This window comes from Cetorhinus maximus, unplaced genomic scaffold (assembly GCF_964194155.1).
Source record: "Cetorhinus maximus unplaced genomic scaffold, sCetMax3.hap1.1 HAP1_SCAFFOLD_684, whole genome shotgun sequence".
NCBI lineage: Eukaryota > Metazoa > Chordata > Chondrichthyes > Lamniformes > Cetorhinidae > Cetorhinus > Cetorhinus maximus.
Genome location: NW_027596626.1, coordinates 54,274 through 73,410, shown reverse-complemented (window position 1 = coordinate 73,410; position 19,137 = coordinate 54,274). Strand labels below are relative to the sequence as shown.

Below are 19,137 nucleotides of genomic sequence, written 5' to 3'. Positions count from 1 at the left end.
TGGTTGTCAGTGTAATTCTTAGTGCATGCAGGATTGTCGAGAAAATGTCCAGTTGCAGAATGGCATCTTATGTTGGACACCGTGTTTTGAATTTTGCAAGCATGGGCTGGTTGTGTACAGTTGGTAACTTGCCTGTTGTGAACAGCTGAAAGGACATATTGTTTGATACAATCCGTCAGTCTTTGGAAGTACAGCCGATATACATCACATTGACACTGAAGTTCATATACCACATTATCCATTTGTGTGATAGACAGACATCCTTTTGGCTTGACGGCAGCATCCTGTTCATGGTGAATACCACTTGTGTTGCAACTAAATGAATTGTTCTTCCCTTTACATTTGGTATTCTTGTGAAATGTCCTGATGAGTTCAAGACAAAAAGCTTTGACAAAGTTTCTTTTTGCAGCAATAATGGAAATATTTGCACTGACCAAGAGAAAAGCTTTGAAGCTACAAAAGGAAGAATCTTCTTGAGTCTCGAAGTGGGGAATGTAGACAGAGGGAAGCCAGGTGAGGAAGATCTGAATAATTCTAATAACTTTATTAAACATTTCTCAGCAGTAAAGACAGTTACACACATTAAAACTAAGAACCTGCAGTGCAAACAGGTTCTAGGAGATCATATTGTGAATATGATTAGAACCTGTGAATAGACATGAATAGATCAATGATCTGAAAGGACCGATAATGTATGTTTTTGGCCCTGAGCAGAGGGTCAGGAGATGGACTGAATACAAAGACGTTACTAAGTCTTTCAGAAGGAGATGAGATATTCAGGTACAAATCATGAGAAAATGACAATATTACACAGACTCACTGAAGAGGATTACATCATTTACAAGATGATTTAATGGGTTAATGTGTTCCATTTTGATAAACAAATAATCAGAATGTGTTGACATGTTATCATCAAGTTAGCAAGATGTTACTGAAGTCAAAAAGGATCAATACACAAAAGCTTGGGCTCCTTGACCAGGTCTACCTTCGATCAGACTGATCAGATTAGAATAATAGGCTCACAACTCTTTCTGACGAGTCCTCCTGTGAGTATCCAATAATCTCATGGTCTCTGTGTGAAATGGGTTATTTTCTAGAAATAAAAACATTAAACCAATGTCTCGTTGTTTCCTAGGTTCCGAGTTTGTTTGAAGGGATACAGATAATTCTGTAAAAACACAAAGTATATTTATCTTTTAGGGAGAAACATTCTAACAATTTGAAATGAATTCCAGAATCTCTGATAAGTACCATATCAGGATGTGTTTCCAGACAGGAAGCAGGTGAATAGCCTCATTCCACTTTGTCACTGACATTTTTACAGTTGTCATGTTGACCAAATCCTTTTACACAGACACCCACATGCATACACACACACTCTCCATGCAGTGTGAACTCACTGGAATCAGAAGTTTCAACAACTGAATGAATCCCCGCCCACACACAAAGCAGGTGATTGGCCTCTCCCCAGTGAGAACTTACTGATGTCTCAGAGGGTGCATGTCCGATCGAATCTCTTCCCACACTCCGAACATGAGACGTCCTCTCCCCAGTGTGACTGTGCTAGTGTAACAGTGAGGTGAGATGATTGCCTGAACTCAGTCCTACAGTGAAAGCAGCTGAAAGGTTTCACATCAGTGAATACTTTGATGGGACATCAGGTCCCCAGAACTTTTATAGCACTTGCTGCAGTCTAGGCATTTAAAAGGTCTCTAGTCAGTGTGAACTCGCTGGTGTCTCAACAGATTGGATGAGGTAGTGAATCCCTTCCCACACCTGGAGCAGGTGAATGGCCTCTCCCCAGTGTGAGTGCGCCGATGTGACAGCAATTGTGATGACTGAGTGAATCCCTTCCCACACTCAGAGCAGGTGAACGGCCTCTCCCCAGTGTGAATTCGCTGGTGCGTCAGCAGGCGGGATGAAATACTGAATCCCTTCCCACACTCTGAGCAGGTGAAAGGACTCTCCCCAGTGTGACTGTGCTGATGTATAGTCAGTTCAAATGATCGCCTGAACCCAGTGCCACATTGAAAGCACCTGAACGGTCTCTCATCAGTGTGAACACGTTGATGGGACATCAGTTCCCCAGAGCTTCTATAGCACTTCATGCAGTCTGGGCATTTAAAAGGTCTCTCAGCAGTGTGAACTCGCTGGTGCATCAGGAGACGTGATGAACAAGTGAATCTCTTCCCACACTTGGGGCAGGTGAATGGCCTCTCCCCAGTGTGAGTGCGCTGGTGAGTCAGCAGGTGGGATGACTGAGTGAATCCCTTCCCACAGTCGGAGCAAGTAAATGGCCTCTCCCCAGAGTGAATGCGCTTATGTGCCAGCAGTTGGGATGACTGAATGAATCCCTTTCCACACTCAGAGCAGATGAACGGCCTCTCTCCAGTGTGAATTCGCTGGTGTATCAGCAAGTAATATGAGGTAGTGAATCCCTTCCCACACTGGCAGCAGGTGAATGGTCTCTCCCCATTGTGATCTCGCTGGTGTGTCAGCAGGCTGGATGAATGAGTGAATCTCTTCCCACACTCAGGGCAGATGAACGGCTTCTCCCCAGTGTGACTGCGCCGATGAGTATCCAGGCCAGAGGGGTAATTGAATCTCTTCCCACAGTCCTCACATTTCCATGGTTTCTCCCTAGTGTGACTGCGCTTGTGTTTTGACAGGCCAGATGATTGGCTGAAGCCTTGTCCACACACAGAACACATGTACATTTTCTCTGCACTGTGAACGGTGCTTTTTCCTTCCATGTTCAAAATCCAATGATATTCAGGTTATAATAAATTGGCGACTCTATCAGATCCTGATGTGATGTTTAGTGTCTGTTTCCCGACTGCAAATTCTTCCCTTCTAACACCCTGTGAAATTGATTTAAAGCAGAAAAAAGACAGTGAGAGAGAACCCACAAAAACAGAGAGAGAGAGAGAGAGAGAGAAAGTGAGAGAGAGGTGGAGCAGCAGGAGGCTAAGGAGAAGGATTTTATATATACAACTCGAACAGAACTTTGACAGAATTTGTTAATTTGCTTCCCTGTCTCTGTAATCTCCTCCATGCTCTTGTCCCTCCCTGTCTCTGCAATCTCCTCCATGCTCTTGTCCCTCTCTGTCTCTGTAATCTCCTCAATGCTCTTGTCCCTCCCTGTCTCTGCAATCTCCTCCATGCTCTTGTCCCTCTCTGTCTCTGTAATCTCCTCCATGCTCTTGTCCCTCCCTGTCTGTGATCTCCTCCATACTCTTGTCTCTCTCTGTCTCTGTAATCTCCTCCATGCTCTTGTCCCTCCCAGTCTCTGTAATCTCCTCCATGCTCTTGTCCCTCCCAGTCTCTATAATCTCCTCTTTGCGCTTGCCCATCCCTGTCTCTGTAATCTCCTTCAGCCACACAATCCTCCAGAATATCTGCGCTCATGTTGAGCGTTCCTGATTTTAATCACTCCACCTTTGGTGGCCATTCTGGCTAGTGGCACTAGCTAGTGGCTAGTGCCAGGGGCACTAGCTGTTGAATTTCTTCCTTTAACCTCTCCACCTCACTTTCCACCTTTAAGATACTCCTCAAAGCCTACCTCTTCGGCCAAACTGATGGACACCTGTCCTAATATCTCCTCGTGTCACATGTTGCTTTATAATGCACCCTGTGTAACACCTTGGAATGTTCTATTCCACAAAAGGCACTATATAAATACAAGTTGGTGGGTTTTTTTCATTTGGATCTTGGTGTCGCTGGCTAGGCCAACCTTTATTGCCCATCCCTGATTGCCCTTGAGAAGGTGGTGGTGAGCTGCCTTTTTGAACCACTGCAGTCTCTGTGGTGTAAGTATATCCACAGTGCTGTTAGGGAGGGAGTTCCAGGATTTTGACCCAGCGACAGTGACGGAATGGTAATATATTTCCAAGTCCGGTGAGTGACTTGGAGGGGAACTTCAAGGTGGTGGTATTCCCATCGATCTGCTGCCCTTGTCCTTCTAGATAGTGGTTGTGTTTTTGGAAGGTGCTGTCGAAGGAGCCTTGGTGAGTTCCTGCAGTGCATCTTGTAGATGATACACACTGCTGCCACTGTGCGTCGGTGGTGGACGGAGTGAATGTTTGTGGATGGTGTGTCAATCAAGCGGCTGCTTTGTCCTGGATGGTGTCAAGCTTCTTGAGTTTTGTTGGGGCTGCACTCATCCAGGCAAGTGGAGAGTATTGCATCACACTCCTGAGTTGTGTCTTGTAGATTGTGGACAAGCTTTGAGGAGTCAGGAGGTGAGTTACCTACTGCAGGATTCCTAGCCTCTGAACTGCTCTTTTAGCCACAGTATTCATATGGACAGCCTAGTTCAGTTTCTGGTCATTGGTAACCCCCAGAATATTGATAGTGGGGATTCAGCGATGGCAATGCCACTGAATGTCAAGGTTGCGGGGGGGTGGGGGGCGATGGTTAAGATTCTCCCTTGTTGGAGATGGTAATTACCTGGCACTTGTGTGGTTTGAATGTTATTTGCCACTTGTCAGCCTAAGCCCTGAATATTGCCTAGGTCTTGCTGCATTTGGACATGGACTGCTTCAGTATCTGAGGAGTAGCGAATGGTGCAGAACATTGTGCAATCATCAGCAAACATCCCCACTTCTGAGGAAGGTCATTGATGAAGTAGCTGATAATGGTTGGGCCTAGGATACAACCTGAGGGGCCCCTGAAGTGATTTCCTGGAACTGAGATGATTGACCTCCACAACCTCAACCATCTTCCCTTGTGCTAGGTATGACTCCAATCAGCGGAGAGTTTTCCCCCTGATTCCCATTGACTCGTTTTGCTAGCACTCCTTTATGCTACACTTGGTCAAGTGCTGTCTCAGTCACTCCTACCTCATCTCTGGAATTCAGCTCTTTTGTCCATGTTTGAACCAAGGCTATATGAGGTCAGGAGCTGAGTGGCCTTGGCAGAACCCAAACTGAGCATCAGTGAGCAAGATATGGCTAAGCAAGTGGTGCATGATAGCACTGTTGATGATCCCTTCCATCACTTTACTGATGATCGAGAGTAGACTGATGGGGCGGTAATTAGCTGGATTGGAGTTGTCCTGCTTTTTGTGTGCAGGACACACTTGGGCAAGTTTCTACTATGCCGGGTACATGCCAGTGTTATAGCTGGAATAGCTAGGTTAAGGGAACAGGAAGTTCTGGAGCAGAAGCCTTTAGTACTATTGCCTGAATATGGTCAGGGCCTATAGCCTTTGAAGTATACAGTGTCTTCAGCCATTTCTTGTGGAGTGAATCGAATTGGCTGAAGACTGGCATCTGTGATGCTGGGGACCCTCAGAGGAGGCCAAGATGGATCATCCACTTAGCACTTCTGGTTGAAGATTGTTGCAAATGCTTCAGTCTCATCTTTTACAATGATGTGCTGGGTTCCCCCATCATTAAGGGTGGGGATATTTGTGGAGCCTCCTTCTCTAGTGAGTTGTTTAATTGCCCACCACCATTCACGACTGGATATGGCAGGACAGCAGAGCTTAGATCTGATCCGTTGGTTGTGGAATTGCTTAGCTCTGCCTATCACTTGCTGCTTGTGCTGTTTGGCACACAAGTAGTCCTCTGTTGTAGCTGCACCAGGCTGATACCTCATTTTTAGATCTGCCTGGTGCTGCTCCTGGCATGCCCTCCTGCACTATTCATCACCAGTCCTTAATCATAGCTGGGTGAAAATCCTGTAACTCCTCATGTAACATTATTGTGGGAGCATCTTCACCACACAGACTGCAGCGGTTCAAGAAGGTCAAACATCATCTTCTCCATAGGTAACTGGGGATTGGTAATATCTGCTGCTGGTCTTGTTAGTGATGCCCAAATGCCAAATATACATTTTTGAAAATATGTATATATAAAACAGATAAGAAGCATCTGCAGAAATACTTGTCGCTGTAACAATATCCTTTTCCATTATACAAACAGTGTCTGTTTAACAATCTGATCTCTCCTGGAATCTACCTCCCTTTGACAATTTCACATTGGAAATTGCTGGGCCTGACTGGGTTCCAAAGTCCTCGGGATTAAACCCAGCAGCTACTCCTCCATCTCAAACTGACTCAACAAAGGAAAGGGAATTGGACAAGCACCTGAAGAGAAAGAAAATGCTGGGCTACGAGGAAAGAGCAGGGGAGTGGGATTAACTGATTTGTCCTTGCAGAGAACCAGCATGGGCTCAATGGGCTAAAGGACTCCTTCTGTATTGTAATCATTCAATGATTCTATGATTCAATGACAAATAACCAACACAGGAGGCAAGGGACAACCTCTGCAGCCAACACCCACCCTGACACAAATCAGTTCTTAATTGGTCCCTCTCTGTTTCTCGACTCGGTTCTGTGAGAAGCGCCTGCAATAAAATAAAAGCAAAATACTGCAGCTGCTGGAAACCTGAAATAAAAAGGACAAATGCTGGAAATACTCAGGAAGTCAAGCAGTATCTGCGGAGAGAGAAACAGAGTTAACATTTCAGGGTATACAGAATAATTTATGGGGAATAAAAAAGGTGCAACATTTGATGGCCAATATAAACTCAGAAACAAAAGAGAAATGGGCAAAAGCGCTAAAAGCAATTCCTGGCTATGAAAGATACTGTAGGTAGATAAAGCTGGGAAGCCAGTAGCACATGGTCAGGGGATGGGCAGCTGTGGAAACCTCATTTCGACATGGTTGGTAGGAGTAACAGTAAAATACGAAACAGAGCTAAAATACACCCATTATTAGAGACAGAGGAAGTTAGACAACGGCAGAGAGGTGATCAGGGAGGGCAGAGGTGAAACGGAGCAATGGATGGACATGGATTCTGATCCACAGTGAAGGAGGCAAACCAGCCCCAGAGCCATGGAACCTCTCACAGATAACAGAGCATAGCACTAAAAGCTCTAAAATGTAGATGAATGGTCAAAAATACTCACCTCTGAAACAATTTCAGTTTTCAATATTAAAATATTCCACTGGAGCCTGCAGCTGGAAAGATATCAGAAGCACTGGAGTCAGAGAAAAATCTCCCAGTTGAGGAAATACCCGGGGAGCGGGGGTGATGTCACTGAGCAATTGTCGGTGTTTGATGACATCACAGAGATGAACACAGAACATCTGGGTCTGTGCAAACCAGTGATCACCACACATTATGAAGGATGTGAGGGTCCTTGAGAGGGTGCAGAGGAGATTTATCAGAATGGTTCCAGGGATGAGGGATTTTAGTTGCAATATTAGGTTGGAGAAACTGGGATTGTTCTCCTTAGAGCAAAGGAGATCGAGGGGAGATTTGATAGAGGTGTACAAGTTTATGATAGGTTTAGATAAGATATTAGTTCATCGTAAAAGTATCATTGATACAGATTTAAGATAAAATCTACAGGAGAATGTAAGGAAGAAATTTGACACAGTGAGTGGTAATGACCTGGAACTCAATGCTTACACTCAAAGGCCCATAATATCCAGGTCCTGATGAATCGAGTGACCCTTGTCAGATCTTAACGTGATCTTTGCTTTGGGTAAATCCTTCCCTTCTAACCCCCTGTAAAAGGAGTTTCCAAAGCCCATCCCTGCACATTGACTCTGTAAAGATGGCGGCCGTTAACCCGGGCCTGTCACTGGAGACGCAATCCCGCAGCCTCCGCCCCACAGAAACAAACTCAGCACCAGTAGATTATTATTCTGGGTTCAGAGCCGCATCGGATGTTTATGATCCCTCCCCGTCTACCCACTGTCTCATCTCTCCCTTCATTCCACCATTTCTCTTGTTTCACCCTCATATTTTGAACCCACCTAGGATTACAGGTGTCTTTGGGACATACAACGCTCATCGGACTGCTGTTCTCACCGCATCGTGAGATCCACACTCAGTGCCATGCACGGCCATATGAACACACTCAACCTCTCCCTCCAGCAACACCGACTCACACTATCTCAAAACTGTCCTCGTCTCCAGTTTCATTTTATTCTTTGTCTCATCTGACGCCTTAACAAGAAACTTTGTCTCTTCCTTTCAGGTTTTAAGGAACGCGAGCTTCAACAACTTATTGATACCAACGCCCATCCAGGAACCTCCACCCCTTCCCGTCCCACTGACCCCACCCCATCTTCTAATCCCAGCCCTTGCCATGGATTCACCGTACCCTCTGACCTTCCCCTCTCTGATGCTGAATGTTCAGTATTCAGCAAAGGACTCAGTTTCATACCCTTACGCCCTCACCTCGATGAATTCCAGGCTCGGCACGATGCTGAACTCTTCTTATGTCGCCTTCGTCTCCATGCCCACTTCATTGGGCAGGAGTCCTCTCCCCATTCAACAGATCCTTTTACCCGCCTGCAGTATTGTCCCTCCACCTGGACCCCTCCCTCTGGCCTCTTCCCTGCTCTTGATCTTTTCACTGAGAACTGTCAGTGTGACATCAGTCATCTCAATTTCTCTGTTCCTCTCACCCACTATAACCTGTCTCCTTCTGAACTTGCTGCACTCCGTTCTCTCAGGTCCAACCCTGACTTTGTTATCAAACCTGCTGACAAGGGTGGTGCTGTTGTTGTCTGATGCACTGACCTCTACCTCGCAGAGACACTTCCTCCTACCCGCGCCCCTCCCCCCACGCCCCAAGACCATGACCCCCACCACTGAAAATCAAGCCATTGTTTCCAGGACTGTCACTGACCTCATCTTCTCTGGAGATCTTCCCTCTACAGCTTCCCAAGTTTTACTTTTTGTTCTCGTTTGTATGAGATATTAGTAAAGGTACTCCCAAACCCGGACAGCCCGCTCCTACCTCCTTCCTAAAATCCACAAACAGGACTGCCCTGCTAGACTGACTGTTTCAGCCTTTTTCTGCCCTGCAGAACTCATTTCTTCCTATCTTGACTCCGTTCTCTCTCCCCTTGTCCAGTCTCTTCCCACCTACATCCGTGATTCCTCTGAAGCCCTACGTCATATCAACAATTTCCAGTTCCCTGGCCCTAACCGCCTCCTCTTCACCATGGATGTCCAATCCCTCTACACCTCCAACCCCCACCAGGATGGTCTGATGGTTCTCTGCTTCTTCCTTGAACAGAGGCCTGAACAATCCCCATTCACCACCACTCTCATCGGTCTGGGGGTGCAGTTGTTCTCTCACTGAACAATTTCTCCTTTAACTTGTCTCACTTCCTCCGAATAAAAGATGTGGTTATGGGTACCCACATGGGTCCCAGTTATGCCAGTCTCTTTATGGGGTATGTGGAACATTCCTTGTTCCAGTCCTACTCAGGCCCCCTCCCACAACTCTTTTCTTGGTACATTGATGACTGTTTCGGTGCCGCTTCATGCTCTCGTCTGGACCTGGAAAATGTTATCAATTTTGCTTCCAATTTCCACTCCTCCATCACCTTCCCATTGTCCATCTCTGACACTTCCCTTCCTTGACCTCTCTGTCTCAATTTCTGGTGATAGGCTGTCCACCGATATTCACTACAAGGCCACCGATTCCCAAAGCTACCTCGACTGCAGCTCCTCACACCCCGCTTCCTGTAAGGACTCCATCCCATTCTCTCAGTTCCTTCACCTCCATCATATCTGTTCCGATGATGCCACTTTCCAAAACGGCACTTCTGACATGTCTTCCTTAACAGAGGTTACCCACCCACTGTGGTTGACAGGGCCCTCAACCTTGTCTGACCCATCTCCCGTGCCTCTGCCCTCACACCTTCCTCTCCCTCCCAGAACCATGATAGGGTCCCCCTTGTCCTCACTTTTCACCCCACCAGCCTCTACATTCAAAGGATCATCCTGCGCAATTTACGCCAACTCCAGCATGATGCCACCACCAAACACATCTTCCCTTCACCACCCCCTGTCGGCATTCTGTAGGGACTGTTCCCTCTGGGACACCGTGGTCCACTCCCCCATCACCCCCAACACCTCATCTCCCTCCCATGGCACCTTCCCATGCAATTGCAGAAGGTGCAACACCTGTCCCTTTACCTCCTCCCTCCTCACCATCCAAGGGCCTAAGCACTCCTTTCAGGCGAAGCAGCGCTACCCTTGCACCTCCCTCAATTTAGCCTACTGCACTCGCTGCTCCCAATTCAGTCTCCTCTACATTGGAGAGACCAAACGGAGATTGGGTGACCGCTTTGCAGAACACCTTTGGTCTGTCCACAAACATGACCCAGATCTTCCTGTCGCTTGCCATTTCAACACCCCATCCTGCTCTCATGCCCACATGTCCATCCTTGGCCTGCTTCAATGTTCCAGTGAAGCTCAGCGCAAACTGGAGGAACAGCGCTTCATCTTCCGATTCGGCACTTTACAGCCTTCTGGACCTAACATCGAGTTCAACAACTTCAGACCATGAACTCTCTCCTCCATCCCTTTTTATCCTCTTTTTTCAATATTCATTCTCAGCTCTTAATTATTATTTTTTCATTTTTAATATTTATTTTTATCCACTTATTTTTATTTTTATTCCTTATTTTATCCCCACCTTTTATCCTATTTTCAAACTTTTTTTCCCACCACCGTCCCCTCCCCCCACCCCGACAGGGGCCACCTGTCGCTTGTTCATGTTGTTCTTTCCAGGGTGCTTACCCTTGTCCTGCCATTATGACATTCTGCTTTCTGATCTTAATGCCAGCATCAGCACCTCCTTTAGCCAGCACCATTATCATTAACACCCCTTTGTCCTTTTGTTCACTGCATCTTTGTCCATCTCTCCTTTGCCTCCACCTATCACTGGTCGTCTCTCCAGCTCCACCTGCTCCACGCACCCTCCCCCCCACCTTAAACAGGATAAATTTCATCACATTTTTTCTTCAATTTAGCTCTTAAGTAGAGTCATTAGGATTCGAAACGTTACCTCTGTTTCTTTCTCTCCGCAGATGCTGTTAGACCTGCTGAGTTTTTCCAGCATTTTCTCTTTTTGTTTCCGCCATTTCTCTTCCCGTCGGTGGACCTGACAAACACGCGACTTCCTATCGCCATCACCCGCACTGCGCATGCTCCAAATCACACCGCTCGGAGAGTGATTGACAGCAGCTCCGGACCAATAGGAAGAGGGGGCGGAACTGGAAGACCCAGCTTCAGCGGCTGGTCCTCCAACCAATCGGAGTGAATGAGGGGCGGGGCTGAGCCCGGATCTCTCTCATTGGCTGAAACTCTGCATCAGTTTGAAAGCTGATTTGTCTCAAACTCCAGGAGAAAACTGGACCTTTCTGTTTGTGGCTTTAAACAGATGAAAGCCTGTGGGTGTGGAGCAAACATTTCTACATTCTTTCACTGTCGCTGGGTGAACATCCGAGAACTCCCTTCCTAACAGCACTGTGGGTGTATCTACACGACAAAGACTGCAGCAGTTCAAGAAGACAGCTCACCACAACCTTCTCAAGGGCAATTAGGGGTGGGCAATAAATGAATTTTAAATAATTGTTGGTGAAATGTGGGAACGTGATGAAACAATGCACAAACAATTCAAGGGCTGAGTTAAATTACTAACTGGGCAGACAAGGAATGTCACCATTAGAACAAGGAGAGTGTGAAGATGAGTCAAACAGACTCGAAATGTTAACCTTGTTTTTCTCTCTCCACACATGCTGCCAGATCTGCTGAGTTTTTTCAGCATTTTTTGTTTTTGGAACCAAGGCTGACCCTGGTTTCAAGAAATAAACTGTCAGAAGGGTTGGGACAGGTTAGGGAGAAGGTTAATTCTGTCATCATTCAGAACAATACAGATTATAAAGGAACTGATCTCAAAGATAATCTCTTTCATAATGTGTAGAGGACCTGTGCTGAGTCAGGTTTAAAGGCATGAAATGATATATGTTTTCTGGGTGGGACAATCACATTAAAATTTTTAACTCAGATTGGGATATGGATTATTGCAGATTTGGATCAGTGCACCAGTCCAGGAAGCCTTAAAATCAGACAGACAGCATTTCTGAACCAGGATTCAAAATACACAGGGGCAGTGGGCAAATTCACCCCACAAAAATCAATCACAGGGACAGCCCCTTGGAGAAAAACCTTTATGGGATACAGAATATGTGAGCAACAGCCCCTCCCGTCACAGGTTCTGTCTCCCCCGAACTTACTGCTGTTGCACAGACAGAATCTGTGATTGTAGAAGCAGCTTTGGCATCCATTTTGACGAAGGAATCTTGCTGGCCTGATGCCTGGTTCAGTGGTTGTAGAGAAGCTGTGTCTCCCTGGCACAGAACTAGAGGGTTTCATAGCAGTCTGAACCTTGTAAGGAGCGATAAAACATCGGAGACAAGTAGAACTCCCCCATTCTGCTGAGAGAGCTACGATTTCTTTTATACATTTCAGGAGGTTGGTTGAATGAACACTGGGGTGTACAGCACAGGAATTTGAGCAAGCAGGTATTGTGAACTCACTTGCTAGTCACATAATGCCAAATTATAAATTAGACTAATATACATTTGTCCAGATTTACATTTTTAACTACAGTTCTTTGCTGGTTAACGCTTACAGACAACATGCAAAACCCCTGTCTGAGCTGACCTCAGCTGATATAGTCAGGTTACCAATGAGTTTGGAATATAAATTCACACAATGAAGATCAGAATCATGAGTTTTTTTCCTGCTGCACCATCCGATCCAATAAACAGTTTGCATCTATTTACCAAATATACAAGCACTTTATGAAATGAACAGTTTCCAGTAAAACGAGTAAAACCCAAAACCAAGTATCAAAAGCATCTGGTTAACTTAATATCAACAAAGTGGAATGTTTTCAATCTATTTTGATGATTGCAGCAGATCCTGTTTTTATCCAGAAAGAGTTTCATTTGACACAGAATATTAGAAAGTGTCTTTATTTGATGGTGGGTGAAATCAGGGGATTTGATATAAACCCTGTTAAATGCTACTTTTTCAAACAGGTTTTCCTGCAGAGGGCTGTAGAGGTTGGGTCGTTAAGTATATTCAAGGCTAAAAGAGACAGCTTTTAATCAGTGAGGGAATCAAGGGTTATGGGGAAAAGACAGGAAAGTGGAGTTGAGGATTAACAGATCAGCCTTGATCTCATTGAATGGTGGAGCAGACTCGATGGGCCGAATGGCCTACTTCTGCTCCTACGTCTTATGGTCTTTCCAAAGAGAGAAGGAACACATAGAGAGGCGCCAGTAACTTCAACTTATCTATAGACAGTGAAAACAGAATATCTGTCAGTCAGTCATTCATGCAGTGAGATCACACACGAAGCAGATCATTTCTGCAGTATGTTTATTTTTAGAAATACAGAATTTACAAACTTCCCAAGGCACCTTGCCACACAAGTGCAGGAGAATCAACATTTACATTTTCACGTCCTCCTTACCCACTCTCCTGGGGCCGCAGATGTGACATATTCCCAATAAGTTACCTTGTGCCAAATAGTTAGAATCTCATTTTGGAAATGGAGCATGGGAGACTTATTTAAAATAAATTGACAAAAACATCTTAATTATAGATTTGAAGTTAATAGATTTAATATATAAACAGTCTTTGGTATTTGTGCTATCTTATCTATCTAAAGAAGTAAACTGGAAAAAAAACTTCAACACAGATACAGAAGATAATATTACTGAGTAATGACTGAGAGAATCCCTTCCCACACTCGGAGCTAGTGAATGGACTCTCCCCAGTGTGAGTGCGTTAGTGTACAGTGAGTGCTGTGACTGCATCACCTACTAAAGGAGTTTGCTGGAATGAAAAAGGAGCCCCTGAAAAACAAAAAGTAGTTCCCGAAAATCTAAGAGTAGCCCTCGAGAAAATGTTAAGAGACATTGAAAAAAATTTTTGATCCCTGCAGTTTAATCTTTCAGACACTGAATTGTAGATTTTTCACCAAATACCAATTTATGATTGAAGTAAAAGTTCATAATTTTATTGTAAAGGGGTTCCTGTTGAGAGTTCTTGAATTAAGGGGAAGAATCACAGATGGCGCGTTTAAAAAGGGACACTGTAGCCTGGAAAATCAGTGACATAGCAAGAATATTAAATTCCACCCCATTATAGGGTTAACATCAGCAGAAACTAACAAAATATCACCAGACTATCAATACAAGCTTAAAAGCAGCAAGAACAGTAGAATCCAACCCCTGCAGTCACTTTTGAACTTGCTGATGTCTCAGGAGGCATCGTGACTGAGTGAATCCCTTCCCACACACTGAGGATTGAATAACCTCTTCTCAGTGTGAGTGCTTTGGTGGGTCAGCAGGTTGAAAGACTTTGCAAATCCCTTCCCACACAGCGAGCAAGTGAATGGTCTCTCCCCAGTGTGAACTCGCTGGTGTGCGGTGAGGTTGGATGACCGACTGAATCCTTTCCCACATACGGAGCATGTGAACGGTCTCTCCGCAGTGTGAGTGCGTTGGTGAGCAGTGAGGTTGGATGACTGCCTGAAACTCTTCCCACAGGAAGTGCAGCTAAATGGCTTCTCCCCAGTGTGAATTCGCTGGTGTCTCAGCAGGGTGGGTAAAACTGTGAATCCCTTCCCACACATGGAGCAGGTGAACGGTCTCTCCCCAGTGTGTGCTCACTGGTGTAAGATGAGGGAGGATGCCTGTCTGAAACTCTTTCCACAGGAAGTGCAGCTGAATGGCTTCTCCTCAATGTGAATTCGCTGGTGTGACAGTAGGTGGGATGACACAGTGAATCCCTTCCCACAAACGGAGCAAGTGAACAGCCTCTCTCCAGTGTGAACTCGCTGGTGTGTCAGAAGATGGAATGACTGAGTGAATCCCTTCCCACACTCGGAGCAGGTGAATGGCCTCTCCCCAGTGTGAGTGCGTTGGTGTACAGTGAGTGCTGAAGAATGCCTGAACCTCTTTCCACAGAAAGTGCAGCTGAATAGCTTCTCCTCAGTGTGAATTCGTTGGTGTGACCAAAGGCCAGATGACTGAGTGAATTCCTCCCCACACACAGAGCAGGTGAATGGCCTTTCCCCAGTGTGAATGCGTCGATGATTTTCCAGCAGGGATGGGTAACTGAATCCTTTCCCACAGTCCTCACATTTCCACAGCTTCTCCATAGTGTGGGGGTCCTTGTGTCTCTCCAGGTTGGATGATCAGTTGAAGCCTCATCCAGACACAGAACATGTGTATGGTTTCTCCTCACTGTGAACGATGTGATGCTTTTTCAGGCTGTGTAACTGGTTAAAGCTCTTTCCACAGTCAGTTCACTGAGACACTCTCACTCGGGTGTGTGTGTGTCTCGGTGTTTATCCAGTGACACTGAAGTTCAGTATCTTTCCGCACTGACAGAACAGACAAACATTTCTCCTTCCACATTCAAAGTCTGAGAATATTCAGGTCCTGGTGAATCGAGTGACTCTGTCAGAAGATGATTGGTTTGAGTTTCACATCTGCAAATCCTTCCTTTCTAATACCCGGGAAAACCAGTTTATAAAAGTCATCACTGTCAGTCCAGGATAGAAATTCAGAACAGACAATTCTAGTTTTAATGGAATATTGTTTTCTCTCTCGTTCCCCCAAAGCTGTAAATCCCCATCCCACACACTCTCCCTCCTCCCTGGGCTGAAATCCAAACTCATCTCACCATCTCCACCTTTTCTTTCCTCCACTCCCAGTTTTCTCCCTCCCTCTCCTCTGCCTGGGTTCAGTTCTCCAGCTCCTGTCTGCAACTGACAATAAAATCAATGAATTAATCATTTTCCCTCCTGGTCACAGACACCCTCAAGCCCCGTCCACTCTCTGTTGCATCATCAAGGTGGCCATACATGCGTCTGCTCCCAGATGAACCAAGATGATGGCCGTTAACCTGGGCCTGCTCCTGGGAAGAAGCCCCAGAGCTGCAAACGCAGGACCTGCAGGCTCTTATTGGGGGTTTGGGGTCTCCAATGAGTGTTTCTGAATCCTCCACGCCCACCTCCTAGGGTTTCCTTCCTTCCCAAAGATCAGAGTCCTCACTGATTTCAACTGCTGAACACCCTCTCCCTGGCAGGACTGTACTGAGTTTCCATACATACGAACATTGGAATTAGGAGCAGCAGTGGGCCATTCGGCCCCTCAAACCTGCTCCACCATTTGATAAGATCATGGCTGATCTGATTGTGGCCTCAACTCTATTTTCCTATTTATCCCCAAGAACCTGCAACTCCTTTGTCAATCGAGAATTGATAAAGCTCAGCCTTGAATATATTCACTGACCCAGCCCCACTGGTCTCAGGGGAAGAGAATTCCACAGCCTATTGGCCCTCTGACAATGAGTGATAATGAGCTGGAACTTGCTACCTATGAGGGGGGGTGGCAATGGACATGGTGAATGATCTCAAAAGGAAATTGGATAAACACTTGAGGGAAATAAATCTGCAAGAATACAGGGATAGAGCAGGGAAATGGGACTGACTGGATTGCTCTGGCGAGCTGGCATTGACTCAATGGGCCGAATGGCCTTCTCTATGTCATAATGTCTCGGTGACTCTTGTGTACAATCTCGCCTTGAAATTTAACCCTTCGGATTCGGATATCATTCAGGTAAATCTGTGCTACACTCCTTCCAAGGCCATTCTATCCTTCCTAAGGTTTGTTGCCCAGAACCGAACACAGTTCTCCTGGTGTGCTCCAGGGTTTGTGTGTGTCAGTGCTTTTCCAGTCACACTGCTTCAGGATCACAGAATAGTTGCAGCACAGAAGGAGGCCGTTCGGCCCTTTGTGTCTGTTCTGGCTCCCTAAAGGAGATATCCACCGTGTGCCACTTCCCTGCCTTCTCCCTGTAACCCCACACATTCTTCCTTTTCAAACAATACAATCATTTCCTCTCGAATGCCTCGATGGAATCTGCCTCCATCACACACTCAGGCAGTGCATTCCAGAGTCTAAACACTGGCTGTGTGATAAAGTTTTTCTCATATGACCATTGCTTCTTTCCCCAACTCCCTTCAATCTGTATCCTCTGAATCTCCATCCTCCCACCAATGAGAGCAGCTTTTCCCTGTTCACTCTGTCCAGGCCCCTCATGACTTTGAACACCTCTATCAAATCTCCTCTCAACCTTCTCTTCTCCAAGGAGAACAGTCCGGACTTCTCAAATTTATATGTGTAACTGGTCCCAGGGATGAGGGACTTCATTCCCATGAATCTTTTCTGCACTCTCTCTAATGCCTTCACATCCTTCCCAAAGTGTGGTGCCCAGAAATAGACACAATACCCCAGTTGAGGCCGAACCAGTCTTGTATCCAAGTTTAACATAACAATTTTGCTCTTGTACTCAATGTCCCCATTAATAAACCCCAGGATGCTGTGTGCTTTATGAACTGCTTTCTCAACCTGCCCTGCCACCTTCAACATATACACATATACATCCAGGTCTCTCTGCTCCTATACCCACTTTAGACTTGTATTCTTTCTTTTCTATTGTCTCCCAACGTTCTTCTGACCAAAATGAATCACGTCACACTTCTCTGCACTACATTTCATCTGCTACTTGTCTACCCTGTCTACCAACCTGTCTACGTCCTTTTGAAGTTCCACACTATCGTCCTCACAGTTCACAATGCTTCCAAGTTTTGTAATGTTTGTGAATTTTGAAACTGAGCCCTGTATACCAAGGTGTAGATCATTAATATTTTTTCAGGAATAGCAGAGCTCCTAATGCTGATCCATTGGGAACTCCACCGTAAATCTTTGTCCAGTCCGAAAAACAACCATTAACCACTGCACCGCTACTCTTTGTTTCCAGGCGCTCATCCAATTCCGTATCCATGTTGTTATTGTCCCTTTGATCACATGAGCTGTAACTTTTCTCTCAAGTCTGTTGTGCAGCACTTTAACAAATGCCTTTTGGAAGTCCATCTACACCACATAAACAGAATTACCCTCATCACCCCTCTCTGATGCCTCTTCAAAAAACTCAAGCAAGTTAGATAAGCCGGTTCTGAGAAAGAGTCATATCGGACTCGAAACATTAACTCTGTTTCTCTCTCTACAGATGCTGCCTGACTTGCAGAGTTTTTACAGAACTTTCTGTTTTTATTTTAGATAAACATGATTTGCTGTTATTAATTTTGTCCTGAATTATCGTTTCTAGAAGCTTCCACATCACAGAAGTTAAACTGATAGACCTGTAGTTGCTGAGCTTATCTTTAGACCCTTTCTGAACAAGGGTGTAACCTTTGGAATTCTCCAGTCCTCTGACATCACCCGAGTATAAGGAAGATTGAAAAGTTCTGGCCAGTGCCTCCGCAATTCCCACTCTCACTTCCCTCAGTATCCGTGGATGCAAACCATCCTGGTACATTGTCCATTTTAAGTACAGACAGCCTATCCAATATCTCATCAATTTTAAACCCTTCAGGGGACTCAACTAGCTCCTCTTTCACCATGACCTGTGCAACGTCTTTTTCTTTAGTAAATACAGGTGCAAAGTATTAATTTAATACCTCAGCCATGCCCCCTGCCTCCATGTGTAAATCACTTTGTGGTTCCTAATCATCCCCACCCATCCCTTTATCATCCTTTACCTATTTGTATGTCTATAGAAGACATTTTAATTTATTTCTGTTAGCCATCAATATCTTTTCATACCCTCTCTTTGCTTCTCTTAATTGCTTTTCCAATTCTGCTATGAACCTTTTTTATTCAGCTTATTACACCTTACATCTGCAATAAAGCACACTTTTTTCTTCTTCATCTTAATCTGAATTTCTTTCCCCTATCTTTTGCCTCGTGGGAATGTACCTTGACTGTGTCCAAACTAACTCTTTTTTCAAGGCAGCCAATTTTTCAGTTCCAGTTTCACTTGCCAACCTTTGATTCCAACTTAACTGGGTCAGATTTCTTCTCCACCGATGCTGCCAGACCTGCTGAGTTTTTCCAGGTAATTCTGTTTTTGTTTTAACTGGGTCAGATCCATTCTTACCCCACTGAAGTTCATTATTCGCATGCTTACCTGAAATCTTTGGCTACAGACAAGCTGTTTCACTTCTACATTCAAACTTTGGTGATATTCAGGTTCTGATGAATGACTGTGTCAGATGTTTGGTTTGAGTTTCCCGTCTGTCAATCCTCCACTTCCAGTGCCCTGTAAGTTTACAATAACCATCACTATAAATCCAGGATGGAAACTGGGAAGGGACAAACATATCTCTTGATTTGAGTTTGCTGTGTGTAAATCCTCCCCTTCTAACCCACTGGAAAGATAGTATCC

At 45.3% G+C, this 19,137-nt stretch overlaps 1 pseudogene; it reads right to left on the bottom strand.

Moving 5' to 3' along the window:
- Positions 1–1,151: 1,151 nt before the first annotated feature.
- LOC144674523 (uncharacterized) overlaps positions 1,152–19,137 on the bottom strand; it is a 45,586-nt pseudogene continuing 27,600 nt past the window's right edge.